Source organism: Cyprinus carpio, chromosome B16 (assembly GCF_018340385.1).
Source record: "Cyprinus carpio isolate SPL01 chromosome B16, ASM1834038v1, whole genome shotgun sequence".
Classification (NCBI taxonomy): Eukaryota; Metazoa; Chordata; class Actinopteri; order Cypriniformes; family Cyprinidae; genus Cyprinus; species Cyprinus carpio.
In genome coordinates, this window is record NC_056612.1 from 18,943,776 (window position 1) to 18,960,879 (window position 17,104).

Below are 17,104 nucleotides of genomic sequence, written 5' to 3' on the forward strand. Positions count from 1 at the left end.
TACAGCTGCTGCTGCTGCTGTTGTTCTTTCAATAAACCAATTTAAAGGGTATATAATAAATGAAATGCCAAACGAACATACAATAATAAGCCTTTGTATTTATCAAAAGTAAATCATGACACCACATAAAATATATAAAAGTGTAACAATTTATCCAGTTTAATAAAATAAATGAATACTAAAATAAAGTAACAAACTGACTCCAATATTTTTTTTCCACATCATGCTAAAGTTTTACAGACTATGAGACCATTGGTGCCCGTCTCACACTTAGATTGCCTACATTTCATCATTTCATCGTTGTTGTGTTAAGGGGATATGTGTGAGCGTCGTGAGTTATGTTTACATTAATCTACACTCCACCTCCAGCAGCGCGGGGGTGTCGGAATTTTCGGAAACAGTATACCGTCGCTCAGCCTTTTCAAACTTCTTTTTGCCCCCAAACGAAGAATGAAAACGAACTTTGTTTGAAGTATACCGGGGCCTTTAGACAGTTAGGCCTATACAGACAGATGCAGTAGACAGATCGACCAGCAAACAGATAGAAAGACCAAGAAGGAGAATGACAAGACAGACAGAAGGAGAATGTTGAAAAGATAGACAGATGGATAGACAGCCATATAGTTAGATACATTGTTTAATGTAGATAGACATATAAGAAAAAAAAAATTCTATCACACCTTCACTACAGGAGGATGACAGACACACACACACTGACACATTTGATTATTTTATTTGGAATGACAAATACTGATTAAAACAACACAGCATCCAAATATTCACAAAGAGCCTATTATGTTTCACCTGACAATACAGACAATGCTAATAGTCACAACCACATTAATAAGTAGACTATGGATAAAGATGACATCGTCTTCTCCAAACATGCAGACTGCCTATGATTGCTGACACAGAACAATATCTGGCTGTTTGCTTAGAGGTCTCTTTACTCAGTCCAGCAATCTGCAAGCCTCTGACACATAATCTGTGCACATGTCCCAAGCTACCAAAAATAAGAATAATCAGTTTGGTCCTATAACCACACACTGCCAAAGCATTGGTTAATGACTGATACTTCAACATTTTCTCAGAAAAAAGTCCATGTAAAGATCAAAACAACAGCCCACTTCCAGAATCAGAATGTTCGTAGAAAGTTCATCGATGAATACGATGTCTGGAGTGTTTGGGTATTCCCTGAGAACACTTCTAAGAGAGTTCATATTATTATCATTCAGGTTTAAAAACCAACTAGTTTTAACAGTTTTGTTTGTATGTATTGCACTTTGTCCAGATACTTTGCGCAGTTCTTGAGCCGTTATGTTTACGATGCGATCGTGACGCGCAATGTAAAGTCCTTTAAATGCAGGGCATCCGTTCAGTAACCCTTCACTACAGGAGGATGACAGACACAGACACACTGACACACACACACACACACACACACACACACACACACACACACACACACACACACACACACACACACAGAGAGACTTCTATCAGTATCTGTCTCTAAGGAGATCATGAGAAAGTAGCCTGCTCTCCTCCTACATACCACACATCCACCATCCATCCTTCATCATGAACTAAACATCACAAATCATATCCCAAAACCACAGCAGTATCTGGATTCAAACATTATTTTTATATACTGACAAGAACTGTAACAGAGTCTCAATAATTCTGATATCATTTAATTTGATTATGGTCGAATTAATAGACCATGATGTATATTTCTCAACAGAACATTTTGCAGGCTCTCCTCTTGTCACATAAAATATATTATTTAAAGGCGAAATAGGGTAGAAAAATACCAGGGGGCTGTGAGACGCAGTCACCTTGACTGAAAGAGGAACATATTCATGTTCAATAACAGATTACATAATCACAGAGACCACAATAATAGCCGATTCTCTAAAAGGCTTAAAATTTAACATTATTCTGGTTTGGCACCTTAAAACACATCAACACCACCTGAAGGGATGAAATTGGAGGTCAGTACCACTTTCATTACCACATTACCAATGTCACCTGGTCTAAAAAAAAAAACCTAGTTCCCTACTGAGAGGTGCTCGAGCCTGGCAGAAGGGGCTGAGCCGACTGCTATATAAGTCGGCTCAGAGCACCATCTCATCAGAATCTTCTCCTTCAGCGACGAGACCATCTCTTCGCTGACTCTGCAATCGAGAAGCCGAAGAGGGAAGAAGCTCAGCCTATAAGAGCAATTCCTGAGCAATTTCTCTGTGACGTTGCTGCAAATGTCGCAGCGTGAGTGTGGCTTGTGTGGGGAATCCCTGCACTATGCAGAAGGGCAGTTTGTGCGTCACCTGTCTGGGAAGTGCCCATGCAGAGACTGTATGCTCACTGAGACGGAATGCTCTCACAGAGAGCGTAGCACTTTGATCTGCCGGTGTGTTTACACGTGAGGATCATCAACACCCCTCATCTAACAAGCAGTTTGATCTTTTTAGGCAGATTAAAAAGGAGAATACTGACAGCTTCAGATTAGACGCATCTGGACCACGCCCACTCTGATGTTGTGCTCACGGGGCTGGCTGCTCGCACTGAGACAACATTGAGTCTAGCGAAGAAAAACTTTTGAGAAGAAAAGGAAAGGATCAGTTCTCTCTGAGGCCGAAACTTCATCAAAGAAAGCTCATGCTCGCTCTCCATCCCTCCATTCAACACTGAGTGATGGAAATTCTATTCAAGCTGGGCGCGTCCTTCTCATTCAGCGCGCACCCAAGCAAACTACCACTTTGATAGTGGACCCACAAGAGCAATTCTCCTCACAATGCGAATGCCAGTTCCCTGCCCCGTGCCGTGAACTGCCATTAATAGGAAAGTAACTGCTTGCTGCCTGGCATTTGGCTTGGAAAGCCATCTCCGGCATGTCAAGCTAGATTCTAAAAACCATGGAACGAGGTTACTTGCTCACAGGCCACGTCACTTCAGAGGTATTATTCACACTTTGGTATGGGACAACGCATGTTCTTCGATCCGAAGTACATACACTGCTTGCAAAGGTGCTGTGCAAACAGTCCCCTTAGCGAACAGCAAGTCAGGTTTTTACAGCTGTTACTTCCTCGTTCCCAAGAAAGACGGTGGGCTCAGACCAATACTTGATCTCAGACATCTGAACTGGTCCATTATGCAACGGCTTTTCAGAATTTTAACTTAAACAGATCCTTGCGCAAATATGCCTGGGGACTGGTTTCTGTCTGTTGATCTGAAAGATGCTTACTTTCACATCCAAATAGCGCCCCATCACAGACTGTTCTTGAGATTTGCTTAGAGGAAGTGGACTATCAGTACACAGTCCCTCTGTTGGACAGTCTCTAGCCCCTTGCACTTTTACTAAGTGCGAAGATGTGGCTCTTTCCCCTCTGAGGCTGATGGGAATCTGCTTTTTGAACTACCTCAATGACTAGCCAAATCAGAACGGGAACTTTTCACTCACAGGTCGTTGCTGCTCAACCACCTAGAGCATCTTGGGCTGAAAATCAATTCAGCCAAGAGTTTTCTGACTCCCAGACAGTGAGTGACTTTCTGTGAACAGTAATAGACTCTATGAAAATTCGAGCTTGGATTACACCCTGAATATTCAGTGAGTGGCGGCGTCATTCAAGCCAGGGTCTGCACGTGCCCTCAGGGCATCCGGCCCCTTCAATATTGGCTAAAAGCCTGCATCCCATCCCACCCCATGCCTAGCGCCTGGGCCACGTTTATGTCAGGATAACGTATCACTGTGTCAAAGCTGTGGCCCCTTGAACAACTCCCTGCGTGTTTCTGTCAGGCGTGCAGTTGGGAACGACCTCCAGAAGGAAGGTGGTCATGATGGGCACCTCCAACTTGGGCTGGGGCGCTCTGTACGAGGGCAATCTGGCTTACAGCTCCTGGTCGACCCACGAGCAAGGCTTACATATCAACTGCCTCAAAATGATGGCTATTTGCTGTTTGCTTTCAGCCAGCCTTAAAGCGGCAACACGTCCTGGTCCACTCAGACAATATGACTGTGGTAGCCTATTTCAACTGCCAAGGCGGCCTTCAAATCAAAGTCTCCTGCTTTGGGCACAGAGAGAACTCCTCTCACTACGAGCGGTTCATGTGCCGGGCAGACTGAACCAGGGAGCAGATATGTTGTCAAGGGTCAATGTAGCTTCTGGGGAATGGAGGCTACATCCCCAGACGGTTCAGATAATCTGGTCAATTTTCGGCAGGGCAAGAGGTCAACCTCTTCACCTTCAAAGACAACTATCACTGCCCAACCTATTTTTCAAGACAGTGGGTTGCTCTGTCCCACGATTGGCCCAACACCCGCCTGTATGCCTTCTCTCTGATCACCCTGCTACCCCAAGTTATCAGGGACACAAAGTGCTCTCTCCTCCTCATGGCCCCTCTCTGGATGAACCAAGTCTGGTTTCCGGAGATGATCCAGCTGCTATCTGCAGCGCTGTAGTCAATACCACTGAGGAGAGACCTTCTCTCGCAGGCGCAGGGCAAGATTTGGCATCCCCAGCCAGAACTTTGGAGCCTTCATGTCTGGCCACTCAACGGGAGTGTAGCCAACTCCCAGCGAGAGTCACTAATACCATTTTAGAGGCTAGAGCTCCGTCTACAAGGCACCTCTATGCCCTTGTTCAGCACGGAACCAGGATCCTGTTTCATGTGATATGTCCCACGTGCTAACCTTTTTGCAGGAGCTGCTGGATAAGGGGCGCACACCTTCCACGCTCAAGTCTATATGGCAGCCATCGCGGCGAATAATTTTCTCAAGGCTGGCCGGACAATTGGCAGGAACGACAAGGTCATTAAGTTTCTTAAGGGGGCTCGGTGGTTAAACCATCCTCGCCCTAGGACGGTGCCAGTATCGGACTTGTCTATAGTCCTGAGAGCTCTCAAGAGTTCCCCCTTTGAGCCGCTTCAAACAGCCAGCTTAAGGGTCATGACACTCAAAACCGCTCTGCTTTTGGTCCTGGGGTCAGTCAAGCGAGTAGGGGACTTGAAAGCCCTGTCTTTCATTGCTTCCTGTCTTGTAAAGTCATTCTTTAACCATGCAGCGGTTATGTAATGAAGGTGCTCTCAACTCCTTTTAGAGCCCAGGTCATTTCCCTTTTAGTGCTCCCTGGAACGGATGGCGAACAAGGTCCCAACTTGTTATGCCCTGTCTGGGCACTGCGAATTTACATTAAGCACAAATTTACATTAAGCACAAATTTACATTCAGACAATCAGAGCAGCTTTTTGTGTGCTTTGGAGGTCACTCTAAAGGGCTGCCTGTCACAAAGGAAATACTATCTCATTGGATAGTACATTTACATTTAGTCATTTAGCAAATGCTTTTATCCAAAGCGACTTACACATGAGGACAATGGAAGCAATCAAAATCAACAAAAGAGCAATGATATGCAAGTGCTATAACAAGTCTAAGTTAGTTTAACACAGTACACATAGCAAGGTTTTTTTTATTATATAAATAAAAAGAAAACAGATAGAAAAAGAATAGAGCAAGCTAGTGTTAGAGGCCTTTTTTTATTTTGTTAATTGTATAAAAAATAAAAATAAAACAAATAGATAGAATTCAAAAAGATTAGAGAAGCTAGTGTTAGTTAGTTTTTTAAGAAAACAAGCAGTTAGTAAATGAATAGAGTGCAAGTCTTAAAGTCTAACATTACATTTTAAATTAATGTAAAATGGTATACATTTTTATACCATATGATACAAATACTACATTTGTTATTTAACTTGACGTGTGTTTAAAACTAGATTTTAAAATTTTCTTTTGTAGGCCATAAACTGTAAATTTATGCATTTATTGTCATTTTATCCAGCAGAGACAGTTATGGAAGCCTTAAATGAAACAATCTGATTACATACTAGATATAGACAAGAAATATAAGGATATTTTTGCATGCTCATTTAATATATTCAGCTCTCAACTTAATACAAAATAAAAATTTCCCAGGTAATAATATTTTAATAATTTGTTTGTTTTCAGTGAAGTTCTACAAGGATCTGGCAGAAAAGGTTAAATCAATAAATCTACAATAAAATGATTTATGGAACACTGAAATAAAAACAAATAAATAAATGTACAATAAAATGCATGTATCCATAAATAAATAATATATAGATTTATACTAGATACTAGTATAATAAATTTCTAATAACTTGGCGTGTGTGTTTAAAACTGATTTTTCCTGGTCTTTTAAAGGCCAACAACTCATTTTATCCAACAAAGACAGTGATGGAAGCCTTGACTGAGGAAAAGTGTGATTAAAACTGCTGTAAAATTGCTTCTGAGCAAGTACAGAACAGAAATAATTATGAATTATAACGTATATAGAAAATTTCAAAACATCAAACAATCCGATAATTGGTAATACCAAGGTAAAACTCGTAGAAAACGTTAAGAAGCTTTCTGAATAAAACTGTCACTTGGTTTCACTCTTATTTTGATGGCACTGAAGTATAGATAGTACTCTGATATTTATCATGTTCTGAAGGATTCACACATTCATTTCACTAAGATTTTACATGATTTTTCTATGGTTCTCTAAAGAATAACGTTACCAAAGTAACGTTATTACTATGGTAACGTACTGCGCGTTTATGCCCATTCAGACTATACGTGTTTGACTAATGCTATAGCTCTGGCTTATGCCTCAGCTGGCTTACAATGCCTTTTAGGTGTGAGGGCCCATTCCACTAGAGGAATGGCCTCCTCTTGGGTAGAATCTATATTGGGGAGATTAGTGTGGCCACTGGCTGGTCGTCGCCGTCTACTTTAATTAGATTCTACAATTTGGACATCCCTGCCCTGCTGGCATGGGTCTTATCTGCCTATTGCTTACTCCCCCCAAACTTGAGTTATCTCAAGTAGACCTCAGAACGTTCTCAGGTCTTTTTGTGGCTTAGGCTTATGGAGCCCTCACTGAGTGTTCCTGGGCTGAGCTCGCAGAGCAGGCTAAGTTCTGCATCTGCTTATAGCATGGCGCTACTGGATACGATACCCAAGCAGTTTTCAAAAGACGATGCAATGGGAGTTACCTTTTGTTAGGGAACGCTCCGGTTACTCACGTAACCTCGGTTCCCTGAGATGGGAGAGAAGATGAGAGGGAATGAGCGTTGCGTAACTGGCCGTGCTATAGCTGCATGCAAATCGATGGCTGTCACTTCAGTTGTATGATTCCGACTTATATAGCGGTCGGCTCTGCCCCTTCTGTCGGGCTCGAGCGCCATTGGTTTGTGCAGCTACACAAAAGTTAAAAAATCAGGCTTCAGAAATAGAGTAAACAGAAGTTTCCCCAAGCAGTCGTTAAACCACGACGCAACGTTCGCTCCCTTATCTCAGGATAAAAAAACTTATTTTAAATGGTGTGACAATATTTACTGTATCAGCATTAACAATATTATTATTTTATTGTATTTTTGATCAGTTAAATGCAGCCTTGGTGAGCATAAGGAATTTATTTTAAAAACATTAAATAATATCTTACCAGTCCCTAAATTTTGAACAGTATAGTGCAGCGGTTCTCAATCCCAGTCCTTGCATCCCCCAGCTCTACATATTTTGCATGTCTCTCTTTGTTAACACACCTAATTCAGATAATCAGCTTGTTAGAAGTGAGCTCCATGCATGAAATGTGTTCCCATTGACATGGTCCCAACACAGTGTTCATTGCTCCCTACTCCCTGACCAGGGGAAATCTGTTGAAGTTTACCTCACTTTGGAACATTCATGCACGGATTTACACTGTGTAACGTCTTCACACATGGACAAGTGTGACATCATATACCTCTGTAAATAAATACAATTTAAATTCACATCTCGCACACTTCAATGCACTTTAAATAGAACAAACGTCTGAAGCAATAAGAGAAACATACAAAATGTGCAGATCAGGGGGCGCCAGGACTGGAATTGAGAACCACTGGTATAGTGTATATGTGTTCCTTCATATGATTTTCAGTACCCAGTGCATACTGCTACTAACAATACAATAAACCCAATGACTCCTTAAAGAGTTTGGTAAGGTTTGTTCAGCCTTAACTTTGTAAGACATAAAGAATTTTTTTTGTGTGTCTGAATAATTGAATTCGCTTGATGCAGAAAAGCAGATGTATCTAATGTACCGTAGGCCAACAGGATTGCACTAGGGAATTATAAAGCCTGTGCCTAAAACAAATTACAATCTTGTATGAGTCATACTGTTATAAAAGTTTGAGTTTTGTGCAGCAGTAGTTCAAAGGACACAATATCTCTGACTTAGCCTTCGCTTTCTAAATTATTCACAATGAGAAATAAAAAGCTGGGGGTGGAGAATTAGTAGAACAGTCAGATATGAAACATCTCACGGTTCTTACTTTATACATGGCAGGAATGCTTGCACATGTGCAAAATCCTTAAAAAAAAAAAGCAAACAGATACACACCTTGCTAAGCTGAAGCGCTGCACACAAGTCACACTGTAAAAGCAGTGAGAAGCAGCTGCACTGCCAGCTCATATAGCAGACTGAAAAACTACCCTGCAGCCTCACGGCCTCTGAGTTACCCAACTATTATCGACCATCAACTTGGCCCACAGGCCACTTTCCCTGTTCAATAAGAGGGGCAAATTACAGTATCAGTGGCAGATCCATTGGCCACACACACATTATTTTTTTTCTATCATGGCGGGACTTTGTAGTGACTTCTTTTGTTTTTTATATTGAGCTTAAAGCCACAAGGATACGCTGTTTTCTTGCAAATCAAAGCTAAATACACGTAGAAACAGTGCATCCTTGTGGCGCAGATAATACAGAAGTGCATACGCAGCATACAGTGATATGGAGAGACATAGAGGAGACTATTGACAAAGGAAATGCAGAATAAAGTCGTTAATTATGTTTTCTTCGCTTACAAAAATTGTTCCCGTCGCTTCATATAACCCAGATTGCACGTCTTATGGCAGATGGAGTATTCTGGCGACGACTTTCATACCTTTTATGGACCTTGACACTGTTATTTACTTGGCAGTCTAAGGGACAGTCACAGGCCTCCCGGTTTTCATCCAAAATATCTTAAATTGTGTTCTGAAGACGAATGAAACTTTTACGGGTTTGGAATGACATGGGGGTAAGTGATTAATGACAAAATTTTAATTTTGGGGTGGAGTATTCCTTTAAGATATTTTTGTCTGTAGAATGCTATGTAATCTGTGATTTTTTTTTTTCATTTCAATTATATATTCCATGTATAATGTCTGTGTTATCCCTGCCTCTGTCTTATTTGTACTTTGTATTATTATTATTATTATTATTATTATTATCATTTTCAATTATCCCTGTAATTGCCAAAAAACGCAATTAAAAAAAGATATGAGCTAGAGGTGGGGAATATGAACAAAATCTAAAAAAGTCCATATAAAAGTAAAAAAAAATAAAAATCAGTTTATATCATGATGTAGTCATTTTTGTTATTTTATCTATGTTATTAATAATAAGCAAGTAACAAACAAAAGAAAAAATGCAATAAAACAGAGACACAAATTATATGAACAGTGTTTTAGGTACAGTAGGTCTATTGAACCATAACATTCAAGTAAGAGATACAGAAATTGAATAAATAAAAAAGTAAAGCTACTAAAGTTAGTCAGTCACGGATCCAATATTGATATACATGCGTTTTCTGTTTCAGCTGTTTAAAGTAACAAGTCATAAGCCATTCAGTCATAAAGCCAAGATGGGCATTTTAACATAATTGTGTGTGCATTTGGCTGTCAATGCGCAAAACTCGTGAAAGAGATCTGAATATGCGATTGCATGCTGTCAGCTTTCAGTGTGCGTGATGGGTGTGTGTGTTCTTTGTCAAGGTTTATTGCACTTAATAACTTTTCTTTTAGGAATGAAGTGCATTCGTGCTTTATTTTCTAATTCATGCATGTATCTTATTCACTCTTAAATTGTCAGTAACTTTAAGCAGTCCTGCTCTGCACAGATATATAAAGTGTTCATGCAGGGAGTGGAAGCAGAGCGCTGCACACACACTGCCCAGTTGCGGCAAGCAGACACAACTCGGCTCTTATTAAAAGGATGTCATTCTTAAAGTTTAATATAAATACAATGTATATATTTTTTAGCTGAGCTGACGCTTCATTTAAATTTTTAATTTATAATTGATTATAATTTATTTTAAATAGTTTTAAGACATTTCATTTTTAGTTTTATGACATCTTTAAAGTTTGATTTTCATATTGTAGGCCTAGTACACACTGCAAATAAAATCCCAAATTCATAACAGCCTGGTATATGCGTTAATAATTCACATCTTATTTTTAACATAAGAGTGGATGTGGCCATTTGTAACTTTAACAAGTGAGGCTTCCATTGTCGTTGCTTCCAGTTATACCTGAATAAACAGTCCATTATGGTGCTTCATGATGAAAAATGGTATTTGTTATCATATTTTTACATTTATTATCATATTCATACATACACTGGTTCATAGTGCAAATACTATTTTTATGGTACTTTGCTATTATTACAGTTATTTACCTATAGTGGCTAATGAATTGAAAGTCTTGCCCATTCAAAGACAATAGCTTAATTCTGTGTTGCAAAATAAGGTGACTAAATGCACTGGACATCTTGAGTACCACATGAAGTGACTATTAGCAGCAGAGAAAGCTAGAACATGCACTTCAGACATCCAATTAACTTTCAGAGGTGTCATTACCCAACATTTTCACAAGGCCATTGTGGAGTAATTGCATCATGCATTTATGCAGGCTGTGATAGCTTTTACAAACCAGGCACCAACATTACGTAGGTATCATGCCATGTGTTAAAATGCACAGAGCGGTCCATCGCCGAGCCAGTAATTTTCACTCTTCTAAAGACATGAGTAGGAGGGGAGACAGACATGCCTAAACTGCCTGTTTCCCTGGCAACCGCAGAATTTAATCTGGTGTCGGGAAGCCAGGTCTCCTTTGTTGTATATTAAGACACAACAACATTTAATTAAGCAATGTACACAGCCATGGAGAGAGATAAGAGGCCAGTTAAAAGCCAGTTAACAGTGAGTGTCCATCTAATAGAATAGCTAAAGACTAAAAAAAAAACACTGCCACTTCCACTTGATCTAGCAGCACGTGTACACAGACCGCTCTGATCCGGGTTGTGACTCCACAAACAACATTATGCACAAATGACCTTGAACTTGATAAACAACATTCAACACTTTTGAAGGGCAAACCAATCAATGGGTGGCTGACATTTAATCATTAAAAGATATTAATATCATATACATTATTATGCACTAGTATTTTAAGTACTGCTCAGCCATTTCAGTGAATTACAAATCTTCATGTGATATTGTGATAGCATTCTGAGCATTGCTCATTCGTTTTAGTGAATTACCAACACTACATGACATATCTTCTATCTGTAACATGATCAATTTAGGGATATTTTTACCTAATTATAGCAAGCAGAAATACAGGACTAAACCAAGAAAATGATCAATAAATTGATAATAACTTAAATAACTCCAGCTTAGCTATTTAAATAAGTAAACACTATTAAAAAAGTGTCCACACACACACACACACACACACACACACACACACACACACAAACAACACACACACACACACACACACACACACACATATATTATATATATTCCATGACATACACTGACATTACATTTCAAATAAAATATTTTTTACTTAATAAAACATTCTATTACCCATAAATAATTTGACTCACTATAGCTAAAGCAACCTGACCACAAGAATGAACTAACATTTAAAGGTAACAACTGCAGTTTTACTTTTTCAGAGTTCTTGGTTGAACAAAAAAAGTTTGTCCAACCTTTACAAACAATATAGTGTCTCTTTCCAATTTCTGCCTAGGTGTGTTTTCACAGTGTGTGTGTGTTTGTTCACTACTCACTGCTGTGTGTGTGCACTTGGATGGGTTAAATACAGAGCACAAATTCCAAGTATGGGTCACCACACTTGGCCACACGTCATGTCCTTTTCACGTCCTATAGTAAATTCTAGGCCTCATTATCAACCTGTTTGATAGTTTCCTGTGTTTATTGTCGTGTTCCTGGTTTTACCTACCTCACTTGTTCCCATGTGTTTCTTTATTCTTTAGTGTTAATTATAAAAAAATTAAAAATAAAAACTCACCAATCAATACCTGGTTACACTGACTAATGTGACTTATGCTAGACACAGGACCAGGAAAATGTGTGGACTAAAAATACACAAGAGCAAACCTGATAATAAGACAACTGAACAGGAACCAATCACAGGCCATAAAATAAAAATTAAATAAAATTAAAAAAAAGACATGACATGAGAACACAATGAAAACACAATAAACTGTATACTAATACTCTGAAGAGAGATAGGTTCATATCTTAATAATTAAATGTACAATCAGATAATGCTGTGACAGTGATATTTGAAACTAACACACTTGCTCTGCATCTGGGTGAGTTTCTGACTAGCTTTGAGTCCAATTACTCACAAAGATTGTAAATTAATGTGAAATAGCTGTGTGGGTGCATTCTTTGTAAGTGAAAGTGACTGAATTGTGTGTAATATTGCATGTAATGGATGTGGCATGAGTAACCATTGTTGAGATGTCTACTCCCAGAAGTGTCATTTTCTATTGTTATGAATTATTGTAAAAGCCTGTTCTGAGTTGTTTAATTTCACAGAATGCTTTCGTATTATAGATGCTATCAGGGAAATCTCAAACCTGCAGTGACTGAGCACCCATATATAATTTTCATACTAGTCTTGGCATGCTAAGTTGCATTATGCTTGTATTAAAGTGGTTTTGTCTTACTATGTCAGACATTGTATAACTTGGCTATAGTGTAATTATCATATTGTCGTACACAAGTTTTCATATGTTTTTATCTTTACCGAAATTCTTCATACTGTTAAATGCTTGTTTTTATTGAAATGACAGTTTCGTCATGTCCATTCTGCAGAGCTATGCAAACTGATGAGCATGCTGGAATGAATATTGGTTTTAAAGTAGAGTGTATAAGTCAAATTTGAGCTGAATATGTGTGTTTTGAGAACAAAAACAGCCATATTCCCACACAAATGAATCAAGAAAAAAAATATCTATTTATATACATCCCCCTCAATCAAAAAAAACAACTGAGATTGCCCATGTGTGCCCTCACTGGCAAGCAGCGTGGTGACGTAGCATCCAAGAAGAAACCAGTGTAAACCAGTATGTACAGGAGAATATCTTCCTTTCTGTAGTGCAGGATATGAGTTATATCATGCTTTAATCATATATTAGCATGATTAAAGTGATAGTAAGAAAACCTGGTAATTTGACAATTTTATGACTGGTCAATGAAAATATTTTAACATTTTACAAATATTGAAGTAAATCACCCTTAACCTCCAGCACGACAATTTGCTAATAATATTTTAAAACAATCTAATGTCCAAATACACTTACAGTACATATCCCAATAGTTTACTATATGACTTTAATTTTGCTTTATGTGTTTAAGTGCAATTCAATTAAAAGGTATTTGCTGTAAAATCAATATGAAATCCAAATGAAACCCATTTATTATTCTTAATGGATAAATTCAAGTCTCACCCTACATTTTTTTTTTCTATAAAAGAATAAAATGAAAATTTTGCTACCAAAAAGTATTTTTAAATCTTCTCTCCAAAAAGATGTTATCAGACTGATCTGTGACTCAAAATTTATTTTTGGTGAAAATATTAAAGGCCATTTCTAGGGAGCTAATGTGTTCCAAAATCAGGTTTTCATTTTGTTTATATACGTTTTGTGCAGCTATATTTAGAGATGCACCAGTATTATTAGAAGCTGGCCAATACAGTTAGAGCAATAGTTAATTTCATGTAATGGCTAACAACTGATATATGAACAATAAATAAAACTAAATAAATAAAAATGAATCAATCATTTAAATGCTACAAGTCAATCACAGCATTATAATGTGCAGAATGAAAATGCATATTCGGTTTGAGATGTGCTTAAAATTATGTTTAACAGTGTTATTGAATTTTGGTTTTAAAGATACTTTTTAAGTGAGTATTAGATGATAGCAAAGGTGATCTAAATGTAAAAATAGAGGGAATAAAATGCAATAAATTAAAATGTCTAATACTAGCCGATCATAGATTTTGAATGTGTGTAACACTAAAATGAGTGTTACTCAGCAATGAGTCACTTTATACAAACAAAATGGGTTGCAAACACATTTCATGTTGACTGGGCATCTGACATCAGATAAACATAAATGCATTATTATAATCACAGTGCTCTATTTTACCTCTCCAGACTAATCTGTAGTCCCCTGACCAATTCTAACCCCCTTCCCTATTGGAAAACCTAATATCACTTTCCAGCATGAGTCAGTCAGTTTGACTTCTCCTCCAATGTGAGAATCAATACCATTCCATGTGGCCTAATCTCTAATGGCCTAATCTCCTGGTCAAGATCCTCGCACCCTGCTCTGTCTCTTAAAGGCTCCTGTGGGCCCGGCAGTCAGATTACACAGGAAACATCTTGTTTTGCATTATTCAAGGCACAGCGGTGTACTAACAGCACCCATTGATGCCATGTACACGACTGCCAGTGTGATTTCAGCCTGATTAACTGGGCGACAAATTTAGCACTTTCACCACTAAGCAAGCAACACTGCAAACATCTGCGCAATGAATGGACGGAAAAGCATCTCTCTCTCTATGCTCAAGTGCAACTATGTGCACGTGCTTGTACGAAATCATAATTGACTAATTTTGGAGTTTTAAATTGGCATGCACATTGACTAATGCACAATGAATAAGGCTCCAAGGACGCAATGACCTCTAAGTCAGCTGTGTGGGGGGAAGGGTGCTGGAAAAATGGGACTTGGCAGAATATAATAATAGAAGGAGGTGTTAGTTTGGTTGTGGTGAGGGTGTCCCTGTCCAGGGTGCTGAAAACACTTTACTATGCTTTGCTGTGATTGGCTGAAAGCTGCATTTTAAAACTGTGACATCACAGCACTGCTGATTTCTCACCAGCGTTCACTCTTTTACTTTCACACACTGCAGAGAGAGTATTGCCAACGTTGCACCATTTTATTTGTAGTTGCTGAAAGACATGGACAGAGAGAACAAGCTAGAGCGACAGAAATGAAGAGATAAAGAGAAAGACAAAGAGCAGTACAGAGCGAGACTGATTCACAGAGACACACTGAAAAATTTATCTTAGCCAGGATGCATTATTCTCTCTTGAATAATGTGGTGAGTTTAATGTATTTCGTGAGCTAACATAAATTTTACACTGATTAAGCTTTAAGGGAAGCTCTTTAAATCAGCACTCTGGTTGAAATGACACCCTGATGGCCTCAATAGCCTTTCATTTTTACTTGTGAAACTCAGATGAATGATTTCCTTCTCCTTTAGTCCCTCTCGTCTAACAAAGAGTCAGTCATGTACTGTATCTCCTTGGTTATTAGACAAAATGAATTTTTATCATCATAATGTTTGAAACTCAAGTGTAAGTTTGAGCTTGACACCCTGCCCAGTTTGTCTGGCCCCATATGGCCATTCTACCTTCGGTCTCCACAAATAGTGTCAACATGAATGAACCAGATGCCCATGAATATTTTTCATTCCTTGATTGGCTGACTCATCTATACATAATTAATAAATATACATAATACCACAAACATGCATCCTATTAGAATGAGATTATGCTAAACAAAGCAGAACAAGCTAAATATCTAGTCAGCAGCCAATGCAAACATTGTGTTTTCATATAACCCAGATAATTAAGCATCCTAACATTGCCAATATTTGCAGAAATTTCCGCTATAAAATGCTTATATAATAATCCAACAGCACTGGGACATTTCACCGTTTGTAGTACTCCACCGTTTGCGCATTCCTGTGTTTTTCAGTGAATCATTCTGCATGTTACATCAATAAACCAGTAGGTGGTGACAGGTGATGGTCTTTGTGAGTGAATCATTAGCCAGGTTTCCATCCAAACTTGCAATTTTAACTTGTGCACAAAATTGGAATATTGCATAAAACATTAGCGAACAAGCACTGTTTCCATTCAACGAGTCAAAGAGAACAAAATAGTCAGTTCCTGATAAACTGGCACTATAAATCACTAAGCTACTGAATATAATAATAATAATAATAATAATAATTTATATATAATAAATTACTTGTGCCAAACACAGACCTGATATAATGAAACGTTTAGTATGCCCAAGATACGTTGAAATAAACATATGTGCAGTTTCCCCTGTCACTCAACATAAAACTGAAGACAATAAACTGCATAAACAGCCCAAGGAGAGATTGGAAACCTCAGAAATGAGGTGAAACAAAAGTCTCTATGTGCACCAATTCAGCAGTACAATCCACCCAGCAGGTCTGGCCCTCCATGCCTGATTCCATTCAGGCAAAATGCAAGTTAATTTCTTCATATATCAAAATCAAAATACTATAGAATTACATACAGTACACACAAAATCTAAAAAATCAAGACAAACCATATTATGGTACTGAAATGAGTGTACATTACAAAATGGGAGGAGAACTAATGAGTCAGCACATTAAAGAGATTGCTGGCGCACTGACTGAATGCTGAATGGTGCATACAAAATAATACCGAATGGTTTAAAACTACAAATAAACTGAATAAATATTCAGCACAGGAAGATCACATGGATGGAAACCAAAGAAAAAAGCTTTCAACAATGTGATTTTGTCCTGATTCACACAGTTTAATTGCTATCTCTGGTTTAATTGACGTGTTCTTATTACCCATGCTCCTCTGAGACAGATGTGGGTGTGTCACAGTGCTCAGGAGCTTGGGACACCTGCCACAAATGGGGACCTTTTGTGATGCTGATCTGGACTGTTTGAAAGCCATTGATTTAGCACAATGCACCATATTTCAAAGAGAAAGTGCTCAAATTTTCAACATGAGCCCATTTTAAATATCACATGCACTTTAATATACAACTCTTGTTGAATTTAGCAGATTGTCTGTTTTGCATCTAACTGCGGACGAGATTTGGGTAAATAATGTGCATATTT

The 17,104-nt window shown here is 38.4% G+C and overlaps 1 protein-coding gene across 9 annotated transcripts in view; it reads right to left on the minus strand.

Annotated features, from left to right (window-relative positions):
* Positions 1-17,104, minus strand: part of LOC109106170 (clathrin coat assembly protein AP180-like) — a 54,106-nt gene that overhangs the window by 35,244 nt on the left and 1,758 nt on the right. The window lies entirely within an intron of this gene.